This window comes from Lepidochelys olivacea, assembly GCF_965140295.1.
Source record: "Lepidochelys olivacea isolate rLepOli2 genome assembly, chromosome: 21".
NCBI lineage: Eukaryota > Metazoa > Chordata > Testudines > Cheloniidae > Lepidochelys > Lepidochelys olivacea.
This window is the reverse complement of record NC_140431.1, coordinates 13791414-13815223: the sequence shown is the minus strand read 5'-3', so window position 1 is coordinate 13815223 and position 23810 is coordinate 13791414. Positions and strand designations below refer to the sequence as shown.

Genomic DNA, 23810 nt, shown 5'->3' with positions numbered 1-23810 from the left:
TACCACAAGGGAGAAAACTGGACCATTAATAAATGCGGAGGGGGGAGAACATGGCTGGGCCACTGAACTCCTTCAAACTAGTCTTCTTCTAGAGATAACTTTTCTTAAACCCTACTTGTCCAGACTATCTAAAAATAGCAAGTGAAGAGAGGATACAACTGGGAAGCTCAGAACATCTAAAGTCAGCCACACTGGATAATGCCCATCCGAAAACTGACAAGCTGGCTGACAAGCCTGTTGAAGTGCTAACAAGACGACAGGAAATCAGCAAATGTAGTACTGATCTTCGGAAAAAGAAAAGAGTGATACTGACTATTACAGTCTTAACGTCTAGAGGACAAAGGAAACCATGCTAAACACAGTGTTGGTGGTTGAGAGCTATGAAGCCTCAAATGGCATGCATTCCAGCGGTTCACATGCCACTTCTCTCCAAATCTACCACCACAATGGTCCATATAAACCAGAGAGCATTTGCTAACAGTCTTCACATTTGACTGGGTACTTTGTGAAGGGCCCTCAGCCTTGTTCTCCCATCCGTCTCAGTCTTTGACTTTCATGGCATGATATAAGGCCCACCTGTTTTATCCGGTCACTTAGGGAGACAAGAATGGAGGGATTTTTGCTTTACCGAGGGCATTTAAAGTAGACACCCTTCAGCAGGACCGCAGATTTGTTTAAGTGTGCAAGGGGCAGACTTCAGAAACTTATATCACTGGATTCATCCCATCTTTTCCCACCAAATTGGAGCATGTTAGTGGATGCATGAGTTGCAGTGAGGACAGCTAATGTACACCTCTCAGCTAATGTACACCAGCGTGAGTCTCCGATCCCGGGAAGTCTGTAGGGCTGGCAGCTAGACTGTGTGTGTCTCTCTCTCTCTCTCTCTCTCTCTCAGTGGGTAACGGCTACACTGCAAGTGAAGGTGTGATTGAAGCACAGGTAGCCATACCCATGCCAGCTCTCCTCTACTTAGCACAGATAACAAAGGGAGTGTAGCTATGGTAAGATGGGCTTCAGCACGGACTAGCAACTGGAGTTTATATCCAGGGTCCCTGGCAGGCTTGGACTCTGGTTGCTAGCCCATGCCACCTTATCTAGATTAAAGCTTGCACGGGTATGCTTATCTGTACTATGACCACACCTTCACGAGCTGCATAGACATACCCAGGGAGAGAGACAAGACCCTGGGGAGGCCCGTTATACGGTCACTTTTCAGGGAACAATTGCCCTTTAAGACTTTTGTGTGGAGACAGTAGCAGAGCTGGGAAGAGACCCCCAACCACGACAAGCTCCTGACTAACCCCCCTACCCCCCGGCCATGGTCCCTCCCTGTAACATGATTTGCAGAGAAACAGAGACAGTACGTTTATCTGTGAATCCACAGGCACAAAGGAAAGACAGTTTGCCACAACCCTGCAGCCCAGCTGATGCTGTGAAATCTGACCTGGCCCTGGCAAGCAGCATGCTGTACAGCAGGTGCCCACACCGGAGGGAGGAGTTCTCACAGACCACCCTCATTCCAGCTCCTACCCAGCAGACAAACAAACAGAGAGACATTATTAGACCCTGGCCAATTTACTCTCCCATTTTACTCATTCTTACCAAGAAACCCTCCTGTTTTTCTTACTAAATCTGATGATTCCCCCCCACACAAACACACACACCCAGCTCCGCCCAAGCTGCAAACAGTGGCTACACACAGCAACAGCTTAGATTTCCCATCGCCGGCTCCCTTCCCCGTTGCATCTCCATCACCTCTTCCCCAGATGCTCACAAGCTGCATTTGTGGATACAATTCTCAGCCTGGGAGACTTGAAGGGATTTCATAAAAACACACACACCCCACAACCCCTCCCTCTCCTCCCATCAGCTCAGCACTGGAGGCAGACACAGCCTGTGGGGTTGCCTCATTGTTCAAACTCTCAGAGCACGCCCCGGGTTCAGACCATCTTGCTCTGTACTGTATCCGACAATACGAGCATTTTTTTTTTTTTAACAGATCTCGACAAGCGCGAGGTGAAGGCAGCCAGAGCAACCCTGCGATGAGAGACGCAGCTGCACAGTGGCAGGGCTCTTTATAACCCACTTCACCATCTTACAGTGTTAAAATGTACAAAGGAAAACAAACCAGCCAAAGCCACAGCGGTACCCAGAGCCGACTTCCCGTCCGCAGGACCTCGCTGGAAGCTCCTCTGTGGCTCACAGGACTCTCCCCTTCAGCGGAGGCAGGCAAAGTGAACCCAGCCCCGCAAAGACGCAGGCAGGTCCCCATGCAGCGAAGGAGCCCTTCCCTCAGTCAGGAAGAGCACTCGCCACTATCCCCGTTGGCAGGGATGCCCCGAGCACGGAGCCCCTTTGGCAAGCTAGCAGCTGAGCCGCGGCTCTGCCATGCCCTTTAGAACCCAGAACCGACTGCCTGCCTGCTTCCATCACAGCGCAGCGAGCCGCAGCCACCTGCACGGACGTGCCCCCTCATTCTCCTTCCCCAGCCCCCCCATTTCTCACCCCTCTCCTCCCTGGCTCGCAGTCCATGCTAGCTGTTAGCCAGATTCATACCAGCCAGAAACTGCAGCTAGCAAATCCACCCCCTCAACACACCCAGCATACACTCACAGGGAAAGATCTGGCACACCACAGATCCGCAGGACTGGCTGCCGGATGCTCTCCCCCCAGCAGCCTCCCTTAAGGAGAGTCTAGCATTCATCCAAATCTGTGGAGGATCTGTAGGAGCAGAGGGATTTTCTAACCTCTCCCCTAGGATTTGCTCTGAAAGCTCAGACCCCGGTCACCAAGGCCAATGGGGTCAAACAGACCACGCCGGACCCTTTAGGAAGCCAGTCACGACCCCTGGGCAAACTCCCAATTTACCTTGAAGAAAGGCCCAGCAGGCCAAGGGCAGAGGCAGCGAGTGACAATTGGGTCCCAGTCGCCTCTGTGGGGCTAGAGGTGCAGGACCATGGCAGGAGAAGCAAGGTACGGAGACCTCAAGGGGCAGGAAGGGAAGCTGCTCGAGGAAACGGCAGTGCGACGAGACCAAGCTCCACAGGCAACTGCCTTTTTCTTCTGTGTTTGTGCAGCGCCTGGCACAGCAGATCCATGACTGGGATCCCGGGTACTATCAGCAATGCAAATAATGGGGCGGGGGGCAGAGACAAGGAGAAGGAAGTGGTTGGGCAGAGCCACCCCAGAGACCATGCAGGAGCCCTCCGAGCTCCTATGTTTAAGTACTGCCGTGACAAACATTCCACATGCCCAAGCCAGAGAGCGAGCCACACAGGGAGGCTAGGGGAAGGGTGCTGCTGGAGAACAAGGAGCTGGTGCCAGGGGAGAGAGGCTACTGGGTGCAGCAGGGGGACAGGCTGCCTGGCAGCTGCAACAGGAGCCTGTCCAAAGGGAAGCAGTAGGTGCTGGAACTAAGGGGGCTGCCGCACCCCTGGGCTTGACGTGGTTTCCATCCTATCCAGGGTTGACAGTCTGGTTCAATGGCTCGCAGCATCCCCCACCGTACACATTGTTCCAGCGCCCCTGGTAAGCCGCGTCATTGCCCACACCCGAGAGCCAGCAGCCGAGGAAGACTGACACCAGGCCAGGTGGAGGGGATGGCCGCACGGCAGGGAAGGCTGGGAGGGGTGAAAAGGGTCCAAGTTACAGAAGAGTCTAGAGAAGCCACTGAGCAGGGAGCTGGCATCTGCAGCCCTGGGCACCAAGAGGTTGGGGGAAGCAGCCAGAGGGAATGTCTCATGTGAGCTAGCCCCAGGAGGGACTGGGGGAACAGACTCAGACCAGCCTCTTTACTAAGATATTGGTACCACCGAGGAACCTACTGTTCCTGGAAATTCAGGCCTCCACAAAGGAGGCCTTCTCCAAACTGATGCAGGACATCCGCCATGGAGGTGCTCAAGGCAGATAGCAGCGCCGAGGGCCATAGTATATTGCACATTGCTTGGGCAGAAGGATGGCCTAGTGGTTAGGGTGCTCGTCTGGGACTTGAGACCCAGGTTAGATTCTTTGCTTTGCCACAGACTTCCTCTGTGCCCTTGAGTGAGTCACTTACCCCCTCTGTGGCACAGTTCCCCACCTGTAAAGTGGGAATAACATCACAGCCCGACCGCACAGATGTGCTGGGTGGATAAATACAGTAAGGGCTGCGAGCTGCTCAGATACTACGGTAACAGGGGGCAGATAAGCACCTAAGTGAGATAAAAGCCCTTGTCAGCTCATTCTGTAGAGTCAAGGAAAAAAGCTGCATGATACAATTATCGCAGTGAGCCTCACCTTCCTAATCACGTCCGCTTCCTCCACCAGAGCTATTTTGGGTGGCCACGCTTCGTCTGAACTCATTCAGAGCTATTTAGCATTCCAGGGAGTATCTGAGTCCTGCCGGATGCAACAGCCACCCAGTGAAACCCTCAGACAGGTTTCACACTCCTCTTTGCAGCCTCATTTGTGATCAAAGTTGGAATGAGGAGGGCTCCATACCTATTCAGGCTTTTCTGTCCCCCAGCCCACTACTGTCCATGCAGGCCAACGAACCCCAGAAGAGGCCAGGGAGTGGGGCAAATGCTCATTATTTCTAGCAAGCTTGTCTCTCTGCCAACATAGGACCCCTATAAATTAAGGCCCAAAAGGGACTTTGTGATCATCTGGTCTGGCCACCTGCATAACACAGGCCAGAGAATTCCTCCCACGGATTCCTGCATCAAGCCTTCAATTGTGGCTGAGCGCGAGCAGAGCATTTGGAAGACATCCAGTCTCATTTCCAGGTGCCCAACTCATGGAGAATCCGTGGTAACTTGTACCAACGGTTTGTCACCCTCGCTACACCTTAGTCGCTGTTTGAGTGTGTCTAGCTTCAATTTCCAGCCACTGGATCCTCTCCTTTCACAGGAGAATTGCTCCCAGATGGCAGGATCCAGATCCCACCACGATAAGAACCTGCACACAGCAAGGGGTTACTGTGATGCCAGGTATGTTTCAGCCAGCTACCCACCGTTAAAGATTAAAAGATGAAGTACCCGGAGTTTCCTTGCCTCGTGGGGACTGTGTGGACTCCTTCAATCCCCAGGACCCAGGGGACCCAAGATCATGTCAGTTAAAGTTTGTGCCTCTTCTATTTGTGTTGTGGTAGCACCTATGAGCCCCATTCATGGCCCAGGCCCCCATCGTGCTAGGCGCTGTACAAACAGCAAAACCCTTTAAGGTTGATACTTGATAGTCAAGTTAAGATGAATGTTACCATTTTTAAACACCAAACATTTATCACTATGGAAACAAACAGAGAAACAGCCAAATATCCTCCCAGTTCATACAGTCTCTAAAATAACTGAACCCATCTGCAATATCATATGCATGTCATCTTAGCTTTGCCCCATATGCACACCCAGCTTTTAACATTGTCCAGAAACCTGCTCACTCCAGCCATCACATGTAGTTCCAATATGGGCTATGAATCCTCAAGTTATTACCCACCATACATGGCCCAGAGAGCACCCTCAAGTACACCCACTTGGCTTGGGCCACAGACCCCAGCACTTCTGTCACATGCCAGACTCTCAACCTGTCACCACAGCAAGCTGCTACAGCCAAGAACCCATCTAGTTCTCCACACATGGTCAAGGACAATATCCTTCTACTCATCCACCATTAGCTAAGAGACCCAATCCACTCATCCATCCTCCGTTTGCCAACTGGAAACCTCAGTATACCATTCACCTTCCCCTTACATTGAGCACTGGAGACCAGCCATCCAGATACAACCACATATCCACCTTCATCCAATCCACAGACCTCAAGCCAGGCTAGCACATTACTTATTTACTATGGCGAGAAAGGTGTCAGACTACAATGGTATCACGCATGATACAATGGCCAGCTAGTCAATGCGTATAGAATGTGATACACGGCATTTTTAGTCCGTGACTTCCAAAGCTCAGACACAAGCGTATCCTCGTGCAACAGGTGGTGATGGTGGACAGGCGATGCCAGAGTCGAGGCTGGATGAGCTGTGAATATTTACCTTCTCTGAACTCTCCATGCACGTGGCTTAAAGGCATGGGATTTTGGTTGGGGTTTTTCAGTGCGATGTTCCTTGAACAACATTTTAAAGTGTGTGATGGTTTTGTCTGCTTATTCAAGAAAAGCCAGTTAGGAACTTGACCTTTACAAGACCCTCAGCTTTGCCCCACCACCACTCATCCCCCCGCAACCCAGGCCCTCCGGTAAACTCTTCCTCTCTCCCTGCCCTGATTTTCCCTGCCTTGCAGAGCTCAAGAGAGCTACAGCCTTTGCTCTTCCCACTGGATAGAGCTGGAGCCATGGAGCAGATTCTGTCCCCTGCTCCAACCCCTACGCAGTGCCCTCACAGCACACGGGGGCTGGCACTGGGCTGCAGCTAGCCAAGGCAGAATTTCCAGACACAGCAGATGCCACTGCTCCTCACAAGCTCTGGCGTGGGGGACAAGCTCAGAGCATCACGCTGTGGGGATTCTGGACTGGGCCACAGCACAGGATGGATTACTGGGGGGCTGCTCTAAACTTAGGCCGGGGCCATACTGGCTCATGGTACAGCCCAGAAGGCACAAAGCGATCTTTTCCCCACTCCTGGTGGACTGAACCTCCTGGAGGCGCGGCACCAAATCAGACCCATGGGGCAGGGCCCGTCTGCTTGCTCCGTGTTTGTACAGCGCCTAGCACAATGGGATCGCGGGCCAGCACTGGGGCTCCTAGGTACTACGATCATACAAATAATAAACAGTCTGTGCTGATGGCTAGAGCTAGTGCATTATTGAAGTACTAGATACAGAGAGCAGGATGTGGCCCAGGGGTGGGCAAACTACGGCCTCTCGGGGCTTTGGATCCGGCTCGTGGGATTGCCACCCCCATGGGGCCGCACTGCTCTGGGAAGCGACCACGCCATGTCCCGGCAGCCCCTGGGAGTGGGGGGGCACAGAGCTCCGCACACGGCTCCTGCCTGCGGGTACCTCCCCCAAAGCTCCCATTGGCCAGGAACAGGGTACCACAGCCAATGGGAGCTTCGGGGGAGGTACCCACAGGAGAGGGAAACACACAGAGCTCTGTGCCACCCCCCTTCCCCCGCCAGGGGGCCACACAGGGACGTGGTGCCGGCTGCTCCCCGGAGTGGTGCGGCGCTGGGGCCGGGGCACGCAGCTACCACCCCGGGGCCGCTCTAGGTCAGCAGCGCCGGGCTGGAGCCTGAACCCACCCTGCACCCCAACTCCCTGCCCTGAGCCCCCTGCCTGCACCCCACACCCCTCCTGCACCCCAACTCCCTGCCCTGAGCCCCCTGCCTGCACCCCGCACCCCTCCTGCACCCCAACTCCCTGCCCTGAGCCCCCTGCCTGCACCCCACACCCCTCCTGCACCCCAACTCCCTGCCCTGAGCCCCCTGCCTGCACCCTGCACCCCAACTCCCTGCCCTGAGCCCCCTGCCTGCACCCCACACCCCTCCTGCACCCCAACTCCCTGCCCTGAGCCCCCTGCCTGCACCCCGCACCCCTCCTGCACCCCAACTCCCTGCCCTGAGCCCCCTGCCTGCACCCCACACCTCTCCTGCACCCCAACTCCCTGCCCTGAGCCCCCTGCCTGCACCCCACACCCCTCCTGCACCCCAACTCCCTGCCCTGAGCCCCCTGCCGCATCCTGCACCCCAACTCCCTGCCCTGAGCCCCCTGCCTGCACCCCACACCCCTCCTGCACCCCAACTCCCTGCCCTGAGCCCCCTGCCTGCACCCCACACCCCTCCTGCACCCCAACTCCCTGCCCTGAGCCCCCTGCCTGCACCCCACACCCCTCCTGCACCCCAACTCCCTGCCCTGAGCCCCCTGCCTGCACCCTGCACCCCAACTCCCTGCCCTGAGCCCCCTGCCTGCACCCTGCACCCCTCCTGCACCTCAACTCCCTGCCCTGAGACCCCGTCTGCACCCTGTGCCCCTCCTGCACCCCAACTCCCTGCCCTGAGCCCCCTGCCTGCACCCCACACCCCTCCTGCACCCCAACTCCCTGCCCTGAGCCCCCTGCCACATCCTGCACACCTCCTGCACCTCAACTCCCTGCCCTGAGCCCCCGTCTGCACCCTGTGCCCCTCCTGCACCTCAACTCCCTGCCCTGAGCCCCCTGCCGCATTCTGCACCCCAACTCCCTGCCTTGAGCCCCCTGCCTGCACCCCACACCCCTCCTGCACCCCAATTCCCTGCCCTGAGCCCCCTGCCTGCATCCCACACCCCTCCTGCACCCCAACTCCCTGCCCTGAGCCCCCTGCCGCATCCTGCACCCCAACTCCCTGCCTTGAGCCCCCTGCCTGCACCCCACACCCCTCCTGCACCCCAACTCCCTGCCCTGAGCCCCCTGCCGCATCCTGCACCCCAACTCCCTGCCCTGAGCCCCAACTGCACCCCACACCCCTCCTGCACCCCAACTCCCTGCCCTGAGCCCCCTGCTTGCACCTTGCACACCTCCTGCACCTCAACTCCCTGCCCTGAGCCCCCGTCTGCACCCTGTGCCCCTCCTGCACCCCAACTCCCTGCCCTGAGCCCCCTCCTGCACCCCAACTCCCTGCCCTGAGCCCCCTGCCGCATCCTGCACCCCAACTCCCTGCCTTGAGCCCCCTGCCTGCACCCCACACCCCTCCTGCACCCCAATTCCCTGCCCTGAGCCCCCTGCTGCATCCTGCACCCCAACTCCCTGCCTTGAGCCCCCTGCCTGCACCCCACACCCCTCCTGCACCCCAACTCCCTGCCCTGAGCCCCCTGCCTGCACCCCACACCCCTCCTGCACCCCAACTCCCTGCCCTGAGCCCCCTGCCTGCACCCTGCACACCTCCTGCACCTCAACTCCCTGTCCTGAGCCCCCGTCTGCACCCTGTGCCCTTCCTGCACCCCAACTCCCTGCCCTGAGCCCCCTCCTGCACCCCAACTCCCTGCCCTGAGCACCCTGCCACATCCCGCACCCCTCCTGCACCCCAACCCCCTGTCCTGAGCCCCCTCCTGTACCCCAACTCCTTGCCCTGAGCACCCTGCCGCATCCCGCATGCCTCCTGTACCCCAACCCCCTGCCCTGAGCCCCCTCCTGTACCCCACACCCCTCCTGCACCTCAACCTCCTGCCCTGAGCCCCCTCCTACACCCCACACCGCTCCTCTGCCCCAACCCCTTGCCCTGAGCCCCTTCCTACACACCGCACCCCCTCCCACACACCGCACTCCGCCCCCATGCCCCAATCCCCTGCCCCAGGCCTGCAAGCAATTTCCCCACCCAGATGTGGCCCTCGGGCCAAAAAGTTTGCCCACCCCTGACATGGCCCTTCACACGGTAGCAGATGTACCGTGCTAAGCTTCACGGCAACAGTAAAACACAAAATGGTGGCTGTGCAAGAGCCAAGTCATTTGATAATTAAAGTGCCGGTATTTTCAGGTTCGAGAGAGCGTGCGTGTGTGTGGAACAGGCTTCAGAGTGCATGCCTGGGCCACTCACTGCAGGGCTCTTAGAATTCAATTTATTGGCCATGTGCTGAAGAGATGCCAGCACCCGCAGAGAACATGAAGTAACTGCGAACGCTAATACTTTTGATTGTTTTTTTAAGATTTAAAATTACTTTCGAGAGAAAGTGCAAAAAAAAAAATAAACAAAGAGAGAGAGAGCCAAGTCATTTCTAAGCTACAAAGCACAAAAGACACACTTTGCTCTAAATCAGGTCATTTTTAAAACCCGGTGACTAAAGTTAAACAAAACCCAGTTGATCAAGTTATTTCCCCCAACACAGCCTGAGAGGAATCACAATAACGGAGAGCGAAATACTTTCTCTGTCCAAAGCTTTAAAGGTAAGAGGGGAAAGGCGACCATCACCCTCGAACACGTGAATCGACTGTCTCAGACCATGTCTATGGGGAGCAGGCAGGTTAAATAACCAAAGCAAGAGTTTGTTATAAGAGCAGTACTATGAAGAAGTCACAGGGGACTGGGGATAATCTCTGGGGCTGAGGCAAGGCAGGTTACTTTCTGCTTGGTTTATCAATGGCTATCAACAGCAGGGCAGCCAATGAAGTGAGCTGTAGCTCACGAAAGCTTATGCTCAAATAAATTCGTTAGTCTCGAAGGTGCCACAAGTCCTCCTGTTCTTTCAACAGCAGGGCTGTGACTCAACTTTCAGTTTGTCAGGAACACTAAAGATAGAAATATCGTTAACACCTCTGTTATCATTAGTGGATAGTTGTCGGAAAGATTCCGGTGCCAGGGGATGGCAGGGCAGGAAATAGGAGAGGTGATGCCTTTTACTAAGCTAAAAAATCCCAAGGGAATCTTTTGCATTGGTAGGTAAAAAAAAACTGGCATTTCTGGGCAACCAGAAGGATGTAAGAATCTGATTCTCAGCACCATGAAGAGCAAGAATGCATTGCTCTCTGAGGTCCCCCTGACTGCAGGATCTGAGCACTTCACAGTCTTTAGCATATGTGCCCTCACGCACCCCTACGAGCTGGGCAGTGCTGTTTTACAGATGCACGGAGGCTAAGTGACGGGCCCACAAGTCCCACAAGGAGTCTGTGGCAAAGAAGGGAATTGCACCAGAGTCTCCTGAGCCGCAGGCTAGCATCTTAACCACTGGGTCATCCTGCCCCTGCACAGTAGCGGCAGAGATGTAACAGGTTACTTGGCTGCGGCAAAACAACCATTATTATAAACAAGAGGAGAGAAGGTATTTTACAGCTACAGAAGAACAGGGAGACGCCGCACCCTGGAAGACTGAGTCCAGTTGGGGCACCTTGCCTTGCAGGAGGACACCTTCTGGAGGAAGTCCAGAGAAGAGCTTAGAGGTGGGAAGGGTCTGGTAATTTTTATGACTGACTAAAGAGCCAAAGTCTCTACATTTTGGAGAAGACAAGGCCCCAGGTTGATCAGGGCAGCTGGTTCATCTTGAAAGTCATAAACACAGCAGCCTACCTCCAAGGAGAAGATCTCAGAACTAAGCCACACCAGGGACTCCCTCACTCTTCAGCGAGTTCGTCGAGCTCAGGTGACATTTGCAGACTGACCGCCAACTGGGAGGCGAGAATGGAGGAGCCCTTTCAAAGCATGGAGTTCCCTGCCCCTGCCCCCACCCCTCCGAAGCCATACAGGCCAACTACACCTCCTCTCCAACGCTGATGACTCGGGGGGGGGGGGGACGACGACAAGTACCACACGTGCATGGTGGACGATGGGCCCCGCTCCCTGGAAAGGTCCAGGGTCGCTAGGATCAGCAGGGAAGTGGGAGCTTTGTTCTCTGCACATCTTCACTCTGAACACAAAACCACCACATTAAAAGCCAGACAATACCAGCAAGAGCCTGGAACCACCCTTTGCAGCCCAGTCAAGGAGAGAGTATTGAAGACAACTGTTTCTAAGCAGAAGGAACCTCCAGGACTTCTCCGCAACCATTGTTTAATGCTGCAAGATCCTCTGAGACGGGAGAAGGCAGCTAAGCAACAGCGAAAATTCTGTTTAACACCATAGAGTCATTCAGGGGCTCAGGCATCACATCCCCTAGCCCTCCCCCTCTTCAAGTCTTCCTTCCCAACTTCAGCTGGTCCCCATTTCACCCATCCCCTGTGCTATCCCCAGAGCCATACTGCAGATCAGAGCAGCACTTTGCCAACTGTAACTGTTCACAGAGCACCAGTACGTGGGGAAATCCAGTCTACTGCCAGCTTTATACCCGTGTTTCCAGCCACACATCTTGAGGTCCAAAATGAGCTCAGCTGGAGAGGATCATGTGTGGTGCAAAGCATCCTTCAGCCCTGCGTGCCCTCCCCTCCCGTCTGTCTGCAAAGCCTGGCTAGACGTGAGAGTCCTTCACCTTGCAAAGCTAAGTGTGCCAACTGCATCTCAACAAGAGGGCGAGGGAAGTGAGAAGCACAGATGGAGGGGCAGGCATTCAATCCCCTTTTGACTACAAGGTGTGCAATGGCAGTAGGCCATCTATTATTCTCCACTGGGTAGACAGTTGCCTTTGCAAGGCCTGGTCTACACAAGAAAATTAGGTCAGTGTAACTACATTGTTCAGGGCATAGTTAAGCCAACCTACGTCCCCACGTAGACAGTGCTAGGTTGACCGAAGAATTCTTCTATCGACCTAGCTACCGCCTCTTGGGGAGGTGGAGTACCTACAGCTATGCCACTGCAGAGTTTAAAGTGTAGACAAGCCTACGCCACACCCCAGCTAACAAAATACCAAGATAAGCAAGTAAGCAGATACCAGAAGGCAGCAGCCATTTGACTGCATCATGTTAGGCCGCTCTGGGGCAGAGCCCTAACTGACACAGCAATGCCACCCTCAGGTGGGGGCAGGAAATGTTACTGACATGCACTGTGCACCCAGCCAAGAGAACTGCAAAGAACTGCACTGCAGTCAAGTCAGTCCACAGGAAGGTGACCAAGCTGGCCCCATCCAGGCAGCCTCACACACGGCACAGCTCCAGCAGGTCTCCGGAGGAGGAGTACCAAAGGAAGGTGCTGAATTCAGCCTCTAGGCACCAGCGATCACCATTGCTGTTCATTCCACAACAGGTAGACTGCCAGCAACCGCTCCGCACCAGGGCTCCCCTGACGGAACCATGCCCATGGTAGCAACTGTGGGAAGTTTCAGGGGAAAGAAATTCTAGCAGCAACCCAGCCGGAGAGAAAAGCAAGATCTGTCCATGTGGCTCTCACACTTAACACTTCCCTTTCCCCGAGGGGTAGGAGAACTGAAAGGGAGCGAAGGCAGCTCATCGGAGATGGTACCAAAAACGACTTCACAGCATTGCATGCGGGGAGGCGGGTGGGGATCAAAATCCAACAAGGCGACAAGATATTCAGCATCACCTCAGCTACACCATCTCCTGCAAGGTAGCCGACCAAAACCAGCAGCAGAGTGTGCAGGGGCTGGGAAGAGAAGGTTGTGCAGGGCCTGAGAGGAGTGCAAAGAAATCTTTGGAAGACACACAAAGACAGGTGCTCAAGGAAAGCAGGAAGGGGCCCCAACTGCAGCAGCAAGGAGAAGAGAGGGTGGCTAAGGAGAGCCAAGAGCCTCCAGCCGCACCCATCACCAGTGCTAGGGCAATTAGGACAGGGTGGGAAGAGGTGCACTGAGGCAGTTCTTGAAATGGTCCTGCCTCAAAGAAGGAGCATTGGGGCTGGAAGGGGGAAAGTGATGCCCTGTGCTTCCCGCCCCGCCTTGCTGATGGATGTTGCCGTTCCCGTGCCGTCTGCTCCTCGAACGTAGTGCTCTTTAGTGGGCTCTTCCCTGACTGAGGACATGGGGAGGGCTAGCTACTCTCCCCACCTGAAGGTCTAGCACACCCAAGCATGGACCCTTTTCTGAAGCAAGCCACTTGCCTCATAGAATCATAGAAGATTAGGGTTGGAAGAGACCTCAGGAGGCCATCTAGTCTAGCTCAAAGCAGGACCAATCCCAACTAAATCATCCCAGCCAGGGCTTTGTCAAGCCAGGCCTTAAAAACCTCTAAGGATGGAGATTCCACCACCTCTCTAGGGAACCCATTCCAGTGCTTCACTACCCTCCTTGTGAAATAGTGTTTCCTAATACCCAACCTAGACCTCCCGCACTGCAACTTGAGACCACTGCTCCTTGTTCTGTCATCTGCCACCACTGAGAACAGCCCAGCTCCATCCTGTTTGGACCCCCCTTCAGGTAGTTGAAGGCTGCTATCAAATCCCCTCTCACTCTTTTCTTCTGCAGACTGAAGAAGCCCAGTTCCTTCAGCCTCTCCTCATAAGTCATGTGCCCCAGCCCCCTAATCATTTTTGTTGCCCTCCAGTGGACTCTCTCCAATTTGTCCACATCCTTTCTGTAGTGGGGGGTACCAAAACTAGACACAGTACTCACCAGTGCTGAATAGAGGGGAAGAATCACTTCCCTTGATCTGCTGGCAATGCTCCTACTAATACAGCCCAATATGCTGTTGGCCTTCTTGGGCACACTGCTGATTCATATCCAGCTTCTCATCCACTGTAATCCCCAGGTCCTTTCTCATGGCACCTCAATGCCCCACAACGAGGCTGCCTGAACCCATCTCACTATTCTGCAGGAAGCTGGTCCTGCAGCATGTGACGCCTTCTCCACCCTCCAGGGAATCCCTAACCCAGGCAGAGGTGGTGTGGAGTTGGACCAGCATCATGCTAACCCCCCCCCCCCCACACACACACACACAAGTTTCACCTCACTTAAAAACTACTTGCTTACAAAATCAGACATACAAATACAAAAGTGTAACAGCCACTGTTACTGAAAAATTGCTTCCTTTCTCATTTTTACCATACAAGTATAAAATAAATCAACTGGAATATAAATAGTGTGCTTACATTTCAGTGTATCATACATAGAGCAGTATAAACAAGTCGTTATCTGTGTGAAACTTTAGTTTGTAACATTATAACATTTAAAAAACAGTCGGAGAACACTTCAATCTCTTTGGTCGCTCGATTACAGACCTAAAAGTGGCAATTCCTCAATAAAAAAAATTCAAAAACAGACTCCAAGGAGAGACTGCTGAACTGGAATTAATTTGCAAACTGGATACAATTAACTTAGGCTTGAATAGAGACTGGGAGTGGATGGGTCATTACACAAAGTAAAACTATTTCCCCTTGTTTATTCCCCCCTCCCCCCAACTGTTCCTCGGACGTTCTTGTCAACTGCTGGAAATGGCCCACCTTGATTATCACTCCAAAAGGTTCCCCGCCCCACCCACCCCCTTTCACCTGCTAGTAATAGTTCACCTTACCTGATCACTCTGGTTACAGTGTGTATGGTAACACCCATTGTTTCATGTTCTCTGTGTATATAAATTTCCCCACTGTATTTTCCACTGAATGCATCCGATGAAGTGAGCTGTAGCCCACGAAAGCTTATGCTCAAATAAATTGGTTAGTCTCTAAGGTGCCACAAGTCCTCCTGTTCTTTTTTTAGTTTGTACTGACTTCACTAGTGCTGTTTATGTCACCTGTTGTAAAACTAGGCAAATCTCTCGATGAGTTGATGCATACCCCTGGCTGAGAACCACTGGCCTGAACAGCTCAGGAAAAGCAAGTCGCTCCCTCTTAGATCTAAATCAGCAGGCGGCTTGAACCAGCCGCAGCCAAGAAAGCTCGGGTGCCTTTTCTGACTCTTCACAGGGGAGAGAAGCAGCAGGAGGTACTAAACAGAGAGCTCTTACGGATGCCAAGCACCGGGCTATAGAAAAGACTGATGCATTACTTGGATTGTCAGCTCTTTGGAGCAGGGGCGGTCTTTGATCTGTGCCTGTAGAGCACTAGCACAAGGGGGGCCTGGTCCATGCCTGGGGCTTCTGGGCATTAGGACAACAGTAAGAAGAATGGGGAGTCAGACTAGGGCATGGTTTGGAAATTCAGGTACCCCCGGGGGAGCTCTCGCGATGCTCATTCCCCAGCAATACTACAAGCTCTTTCCCTGATTTACGAAGGAAGAGCCCGGACAAGGGGATGCTGTTCCCTGATGCAGAAAACTAACCGACAGGTAGAAATCTGTGTCCGTGCCCACACAGCAGATGGGATCTGACTAGCAACTTCCGGACAGGAAAAGCCACTGACTGCCAAGATTCGCCGATGGGGCACAGCAGGCTCAAAGCAGCAGCTAGGGCTCAGTGTATCTGATGCCCAAGCCCATCCCCCCGGCCATGAAGAGGACTCCTCTTTAAGTGAGCGTATCTCTCGGATGTGTTACGGGGTACAGAAATCCCATGGGTATAACAGGGACGTCAAGGCCCCAGCAGATCAGATTTGCCCCATCCCCATGTATTAGCCATGTCTTGAGTTATGCTTCGGGGAGGGGAAAGAAGTCTGGGCTTTGCTCACTGCAAGCCAAGAATGAAAGCAGAGCCCTCTCTCCGCACAGCACCAGGCTGGCGGGCGGCAGTTCTGAACAGAGGTCGGCTTCTCTTACAGAGCTGCGCAACGTGAGCCCCGCCAAGGCGATTGACCCTTTCTATCATGGGAAACTGGAGCACACAATCCCAGCAGCAGCCTCGCCTCCTCCCCAGCCACGCAGCAGAGGGCTTGCTATTTCAGGACGTCAGACAGAGGCAGTTATCTGCTCAGGGCACAAGATCACCTCCCCCAGAGAGAGAGCTGGGTGCACAGTTTGGCATTTCCTGCCCTGAAATTGCACTCACCTGGGGGCAGCCAAGCGCTCCACCAATGCAGCAATCAACGTCACCCACCGGCGCTCGCTCAGGGGAGCCACTTCCCAACCAGCCACTGCAGGGGCACAGAGCATTACACAGCAGCACTTGGGGTAGCATCACGATCGCAGTCAGCTAGCGGCTTCGGCAGCACCCCGCAGATGAGAGCACACAGGAGCCAGCCCCGCTCTCGCATCTTGTCACCCTGCCACAGCACATGCCCATCAGCTGGCCCTGCGTTGGGCCGATGACAGCGGCCTGTCCAATTACCGCGCTCAGCTCAAAGTGCCCCCTTGCTGGAGCTGGTCTGCGCATGGCAGGGTTGGTAACAGCACCACCCGGCCTCTCATAATGATGTATCTGAGCACCTCACGATCTGCAATATATTCCATGTCCCGCATCACCATAAATATGATGGATTAGATAGCGAGAGGGGTGTGTGACGGGGGAGGAGGATGGACAAATAGAACTGGTCCACACACAACATTGCACTGAAATAACAAGTGTGAATGAAAACCCATTTCGCTATTTCTGTGTATAGCCTCACAGGCACTAGTTAAACCAACATCAGAGAGTACACACAAGGGTTTGCACCTGTTTGGCTCAAGCTACATTTTAAACCAGTTTTTGTTCTACCAGTGCAACTTCCGTGTTCAGACAAGGCCTCCGTTCTCTGTAGCTACTTTTATTCCACGAATACCCACACAGCTTGCACCAAAATAACTACATCGGTTTTAACTCACGCCATTAGTCACCTCAGCGGAAGCCTGTGCGCGCAGCAGCCCCCTGACCATTTAAACCCTGATTCTGTTCACACATTTAGCTCAAACACTTGAAGGAAAAGCTCTGCTGAGGATTCAACATGCCACCCCTTCAATTAATGGCTCAGAGATTTCCCAGTCCATGTTTGCAAGTTATCTGAGGCGGTGGCAGGGGAGAGAAGATCAGATATTCCAAAGTAGAAAACCCCTTCTTTTAGAAGACAAGATTTGAGGCTCTCACTGTGTGCTGAAGAATCTAATATTTCTTCTCTGGAGAAGATTAAACCAGAACTTTACCAGGGTAAATTGTGCCAGATGATGACAGTGGTGCCAGACATTTGTTCATAATTTTTTTTTTAAACACATCTCCTCCTGCCCCATCTCCAACAGCTGCAGTACCTGCATCAAAGTCCCCATGCACTAGACACCTGGGTTAGGTGGCCTTAAAACAGGATCACGGGCTCCAGGGCTCGATCTCTGTTCCTCTCCTCCCAAAATTCCCATCTCTGTGGCTGGACTCTGGCAAGGAAGCCAATCTCTTTTGCAATATGCCATGGTGACATGAGCCACCAGGGACCTTATAACCCACGAACCCACCCCCGCTCTCCCCAGGACTTATCCTCTCTTCCTCAACTTCCCCCCCGCACAGCCATTGTGTACTCAGGCACATCCACACTCCTCCAGAGCGCTGTACCAGCAAGGGGCCAGGAGGTTCACTGAAACCCAGGCTTCTGACAGATTGCAGAAGGACAAAGCCTGAGAACAGACACACCAAGCCAACCCTGTTCCCTCCTCCCCCAGTAGACAGAGGCAAATATCCCAGCAAGGGACCAAGGGCAGACACTTTCTCCAGACCCCTCCCGAGACTATCCTGTCTGATCTCTGTGGCAAAACGGGATCAGCAGCCTGATTCTCAGGAACAAGCAAAGCAAGACAAGTTCAGTCAATAAAAGCAGCAGCATCCACAGGAAACACACAGCTTAGCCTGTATCACACCGAGACCTGGCGGGAAACCACCACCAGTACAGGACCAGAGCAGCTCAGTCCAGGGGCTGCTCAATGAGATGAGATGATATGGCCTCCTCTCACACCACACGGAGGTACCCCACCAAAGAGGTAGAGCCATCTGAGCCCACACGCCTGCTAAGCGAGTGGCAATAGGACCATCCCAAGAAGTTCACTGGCTTCCTTAGCAGAACAATAAGAGCTGCTGTCCAGTCTGGCACTGGAGTCTCCAATAATACCCATGCAGATAACAAGATCTCACGTCCATCATGAAAACCTTAAAGTTCTCTCATGTGGTCTTTGGTGCCACCTGAGACTCCATGTCCAGCCTAGGCAGACTCATCAAAGGCATAGCAACCTTGCTGCTATCATCTCCACCCCCTCAACTTCTTCCCCTCTGGAAAGTGGGATTAGTGAAGACCGTCTCAGTTAAGATGTCCTGGGCCCAGTAAGTTCCCAGGACACCATCCAACTGTGGAACCTGTGCAAATCTTAGCAAATTTCAGCCAACTACCATCCACACCTTGATAAACTAGCCCCAAACACTCTGAGAACAAACCAGGGCAGCCGCTGCCCCAGAATCCATTTCTTGGTGTGAACAATCTTGTCAGCTTCCTGCCTTGAACAGTCCCTTTGAAAGACCCATTATTGAGAAACTGGTGGCACATCAGTGGCACCTGGTCTCTACCAATCCTCTAGCCCCCACCCAATTTAGACTCAAAACCAGAATAAGGTACAGAGGCAGGTCAGATAGGAGACATCCTCGTAGACACAAAAGCTGAAAATCTCCCAGGATTGTTGGATCTGTTGCTAACATTAGACACTGTTGACCATGAAGCCCTGAGGGCTCACCTACAGGGATGATGGAGTTACGGTAAGCTGGCTTCACTCATTCTTCTCAGATAAAGCCCAAAGATTTGAGAGAGGTACCCACAGCAAGCCCACCTGGTTCCTAGCCCTACTTCACTACGAGACACTTAGGCTTTGATGACGGATCACCTCTGACTACTATGGTACTCTTACAGCTTCCTCAGAAGCATCTGATATGGGATCACTGCTAGAGACGGGACTTTGGACAAGATGGACCTTGGGTCTGACCTAGAATGGCAATGCCTCTGTTCCTACGCAGATGACCCTGGCTCTCAGTTTCATTTCCATCAAATAGAACAGGAGGACTTGTGGCACCTTAGAGACTAACCAATTTATTTGAGCATAAGCTTCCGTGAGCTACAGCTCGCTTCATCGGAATGCATCCAGTGAAGTGAGCTGTAGCTCACGGAAGCTTATGCTCTAATAAATTTGCAAAAAGAAAAGGAGGACTTGTGGCACCTTAGAGACTAACCAATTTAGGACAGTGGGGTGGGAGGAGGTATTGTTTCATGATCTCTGTGCGTATATAATGTCTGCTGCAGTTTCCACGGTATGCATCCGATGAAGTGAGCTGTAGCTCACGAAAGCTCATGCTCAAATAAATTGGTTAGTCTCTAAGGTGCCACAAGTCCTCCTTTTCTTTTTGCGAATACAGGCTAACACGGCTGCGACTCTGAAACATTGCCATCAAATGCGGACAATGCCCCAGCGGAGATGCCCCAGTGCCCGAGGGGACAGGGGTTAAAAGCACCCAAATCAAGTCTAAGGGACAGTGTCACTTGAAGAGTCACACTGCCGCCTGAAAGCAGTTCACCTCCATGGTTTCATGTTGTATTTAATGCCACCTGGGAGAGGGTGGGGAATAATTTTTCCCCTTCTAGTCTTGTGTTATCGCCTGCCTTCGCCAGCACTGCATGTCCAGTCAGTTTCACCCTCGTGGGGGTGCAGCTAGCCTGGCTCCCTGTTTGCCCGTGTGAGCGTTTCACACAGCAACGTGGGAGAGAGCCCACTTGACCTCAGTACAGGAAAAGAGGGTGGAAAAAGCCTCCAAAACTGGCAGGAAAATTCAGGGCCAGATGGAGCCTCCACACCGCTGCTCACTCACTGCAGAGAGGGGCTGTATCCCCCTGGGCTCCCGGCAGCAGGAAGGCTAGTAGGAAGGGGGGCATGATGAGGACATGACAGGACATCCCAGTGCGGAAAGCACTGGAGCAGTGTGCCGCCCCAGAGAAAAGCCCCCCCCCCCGGTAAGAGGGAGCCCCCCGGCTCTGAGACCCCCCAGGACAATGTGTCCTTCCACCCAACAGAAAGGGGCCCCCCCAGAGCAGTGTTCCCCCCGAAAGCACGGTGGGGGCCGGCTCGGAGATCCCTGGAGCACTGAGCCCCCCGAGAGAAAGGGTCCCCCAGGGCAGTCTGCCCCCTCCCCCGATAAGAGGGGGCCCGGGCTCAGAGACCCTTTTCTTCCCTCGGAGCCGTGTGCCCCCCGAAAGGGTCCCCCAGGGCAGTCTGCCCCCCCCCGGCTCAGAGATCGCGGGGGTCGGGGCGGTGCCCCCCGAGAGAAAGGGTCCCCCGCCCGCGATCACTCACCGGCTCCCGGAGATGCGGCGGACGCAGGAGCCAGCTGAGCAGCTCCCCGCCTGCCTCCGCCTCGCCGCAGCGCCGGCCGAGCCGAGCCCCGCCCCCTCGGCCTCGAGCCACGCCCCCTGCCTGACTCCCCTCCGCCCCGCCCTGCTCCCCAAGCCCCGCCCCCTGCATTTCATCAAGGCGTAGCCCCGCCCCTGCCCCAGCCCCTCTGCCTTCCAGGTCCCATAGAGGCTTTGTATACTAGCCCCCCTTCTTGACAGCACAGGGCCCCAGCCAGTGGGGGGCAGGGTAGGTCCCTGGCTCCCTCCCAGCCTTCAAGCCCCAGCCGGAGGACTTGTCCCAAGTGTGCCTCAAGTCAGGGAAGGGCAGGCCCTGATCCACTCCTGTTAACAAGCCTTCTATGCCCCATGTGGCCATCCCCTTTGCGACCCGCCATTCCTCTATCCGGGATTGGGGGGGCAGGGTTATGGATTGTGGACCCAACCTGTTGGTGATTTTTTAAACTCCTATTTAAAAATTCACACAGTATCTCCTGATTTCTCAGCCCCCCCCCCCCTTCCCTACCAGCTAGCAGGCTACTGGGGCTGTGGGGGATGGCAGCCCCATGGAGAGGGACAGGCAAAGTCCAGAGGAGGAGTGGTCACCTACTTCCCCTTTGCAAGGGCCAGTGTGGGGGGCCAGGAGCTCCACCAGAAGTCTAAGTGGGAGCTTGAGTCTTGCCCCTCCCCAGGAAGGGAAGCAAAGACCTTACCTGTTCCCTTCCAAGGGAACAAAGCACTGAAGGCCAGAGGTGACCTATGGCCCACCCAGTCTCCACCACACCCAGGGCAGATGAGAGCCACTGAGGGGGCTGATGGGGAGGGTGTTTCCTCCCTCTGTACTGCACTCTTCACCTGCTAAAGGGAAGCCTGGCTGAATGTGCAGCCTGCTGGGTCATTTCAATCCTCCTCCTCCCAGTGCGTGTGGCCTGACCCCAGGAAGGGGAGGACCACCACCACCACCACAGCAGCATATTAGCTCTTTAGGGATGGAGGATCAGGCCATCAGTCACAGGTAAAATTCCAATGTCTGGGCCTAGATCGATGGGTCTGGGCTGTGCCCTTCCCAAAGTATGATACCCCCGGCTGACACGCTTGCAGGCTCCTCTCCAAGTGTCTGTCAGGGTTGAAATGTAATTTGCAAACACCCAGACACGCCCTTTCCCTGCACATTCATATTCATCCACAATATGTTACATAAATACCCTAGTTCTAATGTGCCACGTTTTGCTGGGAGACCTAGCAACAAGGGACACTGAATCCCCAGGAACTGTCTATCTTGGGTACTTAGCTGGCCTCCATTACCGTAATATCTGAGCACTTCACAAACTTCAATGCATTAAAGTGTGTGGCAGGGAAGGGCTGTTATTCCCACTGCTGGATGCACTGTTGTAGCCGTGTTAGTCCCGGGATATTAAAAAGACAAGGTGGGTGAAGTAAAACCTTTCATTAGATCAACTTCTGCTGGTGAGAGAGACAAGCTTTCAAGCTACACAGAGCTCTGTTTCAGAAAGAGCCTCTTGCCTCTCTCACCAACAGAAGCTGGTCCAATAAAAGAGATTACTTCACCCACCTTGTCTCTCTATTATTCCCATTGTACAGCTGGAAAACACAGGGAGGCTAAATTACTTACCCAAGGTCACACATAAAGTCTGTGGTGGAGCAGGGAACTGAATTCAAGTCTTTCAAGAACTAGAGCAGTGCCCTAACCACTGGGCCATACTGCTTCTCTAAGCATGGCACTTCCTTCCTTCCCCAGCTCTGCCAATAGCTCCTGTTGAGTCTCTCTCTCCTTTGCAGGGAACAACATATTAGACAATCACAAAGAAACCATCCTGAGAAACAGGGGCAGACAAGAAATCATATGGAACACAGTGGTTTACAGAGAAAGCATGGTCATTCTCCCTCCCCCCTCTTTTTTACCTTGTACATATCAGGATTGTCAAGTCTTCTGTTCCCTAATTCTGCTAGAGCAGTGCTACTCAAAGTGGTGGTCCGCAGACCGGTGCCGGTCTGCGAGCCATCAGCTGCCGGTCTGCGCGCACGTTGGGAAAAAAAACTGCCGGTCCCCCACATCAGATAGCTTGAGAAGCACTGGGCTAAAGGACTTCTTGGCGTCTCAGAGGCTATGTATTGTGTGCTCCCACACTTCAACTGGGGTGGGGCAGAGGTGTCGAATAGCCTTTCTCCAAAATGGCCATTGGACACTGGTGTCACCAAAACCATACAAGACAACAGGATTTGAACAATATGACTAAAATACGCCTTCCCCTCTCAGTTGCTCAGACTTCCGCCTTTTGTCTATTTTCACTAGTTCTCACTTGCCAGAGTATTCCAGGGTAGACAAGACCTGCATTTCATATGTAAGAAAAACAGAAACACCAACCTGTCACACCTTATTATTGTTACCTATTATTTGTATTACCATAGCACTGAGGAGCCCTTGTCATGGACCAGGACTCCACTGTGCAGACACCTACGACAAGGGGATCCTGAACCTGAGAATGGTTTGGTACTACTGTAAATGGCACAGTCCGAGGGCAAAAAATTGTCAACAACACCGAAGACACTTAGCAGCGTAAGTCCCATTTGAAAAAGTGACTTCGGCAGGTAGGACCATAAGCGCCTCCTGAAGCCAGTGGGGCTCAGGCTATTTGGGTCCTTTTGAAAATGTTATCCCTAACCTTTCTTTTCCTTTGCCCGTCACCTGTAAAATACAAGTTTTAATAATTTGCTCACCACAAGGTGGCACCGTTTCTTTGATTGTCACACGAAAGCACCCAGCATTGGACTCAATCCTAAAACAAATAGCCGGGATAGTTTAGTATCAGCCTAAACTGGGTCTATCTGTTTAGCTTGCACCATTTAAACCAATCTAAGGCTACATCCACTCTAGAAACACTAGAGAGGCAGCGCTGGAGTGGAGACTCTACAGCAACAGAAAGGAGTCTTCTGTCAGAGTAGTAAATCACAGACCCCATAGGCTACGGTGACACTACAGCCGGGGTGGGCAAACTTTTTGGCCTGAGAGCCACACTGGGGTTCCGAAACTGTATGAAGGGCCTGTTTGCTCAGTGTAGACAGCTCACATCGCATCTTCCCTGCTGACCAAGGTGGCTTCCCTCCCTCTCCCCGCATGCCAGGGGCTCTGTGTCCCCCCCACACCTTTCCCCATGCCAGGGGCTCCGTCCCCGCGCCCCCCCCCGCCAGGGGCTCTGTGTCCCCCCCCCCAGACCTTTCCCCATGCCAGGGGCTCCATCCCCCTCCCCCAGGCCAGGGGCTCTGTCCCTGCCCCCCCCCCCCGCCAGGGGATCTGTGTCCCCCGCATGCCAGGGGCTCTGTGTCCCCCCCCCAGACCTTT

General features: G+C 53.8%; 1 protein-coding gene across 10 annotated transcripts in view; it reads right to left on the bottom strand.

The window, feature by feature from the left end:
• The window catches only part of PPFIA4 (PTPRF interacting protein alpha 4), a 168106-nt gene extending 147604 nt beyond the window's left edge, over positions 1-20502 (bottom strand). For 8 of the 10 annotated variants that reach the window (XM_084610904.1, XM_084610908.1, XM_084610911.1 and 5 more), the window contains exon 1: positions 20415-20502. The gene's annotated coding sequence lies outside the window, so the exon portion shown is untranslated. Of the gene's footprint in view, positions 1-2128; positions 2220-2505; positions 2521-20414 lie in introns of those variants that run through there. The other 2 variants (XM_084610907.1, XM_084610906.1) reach the window with 2 other exon arrangements.
• Positions 20503-23810: the final 3308 nt, after the last annotated feature.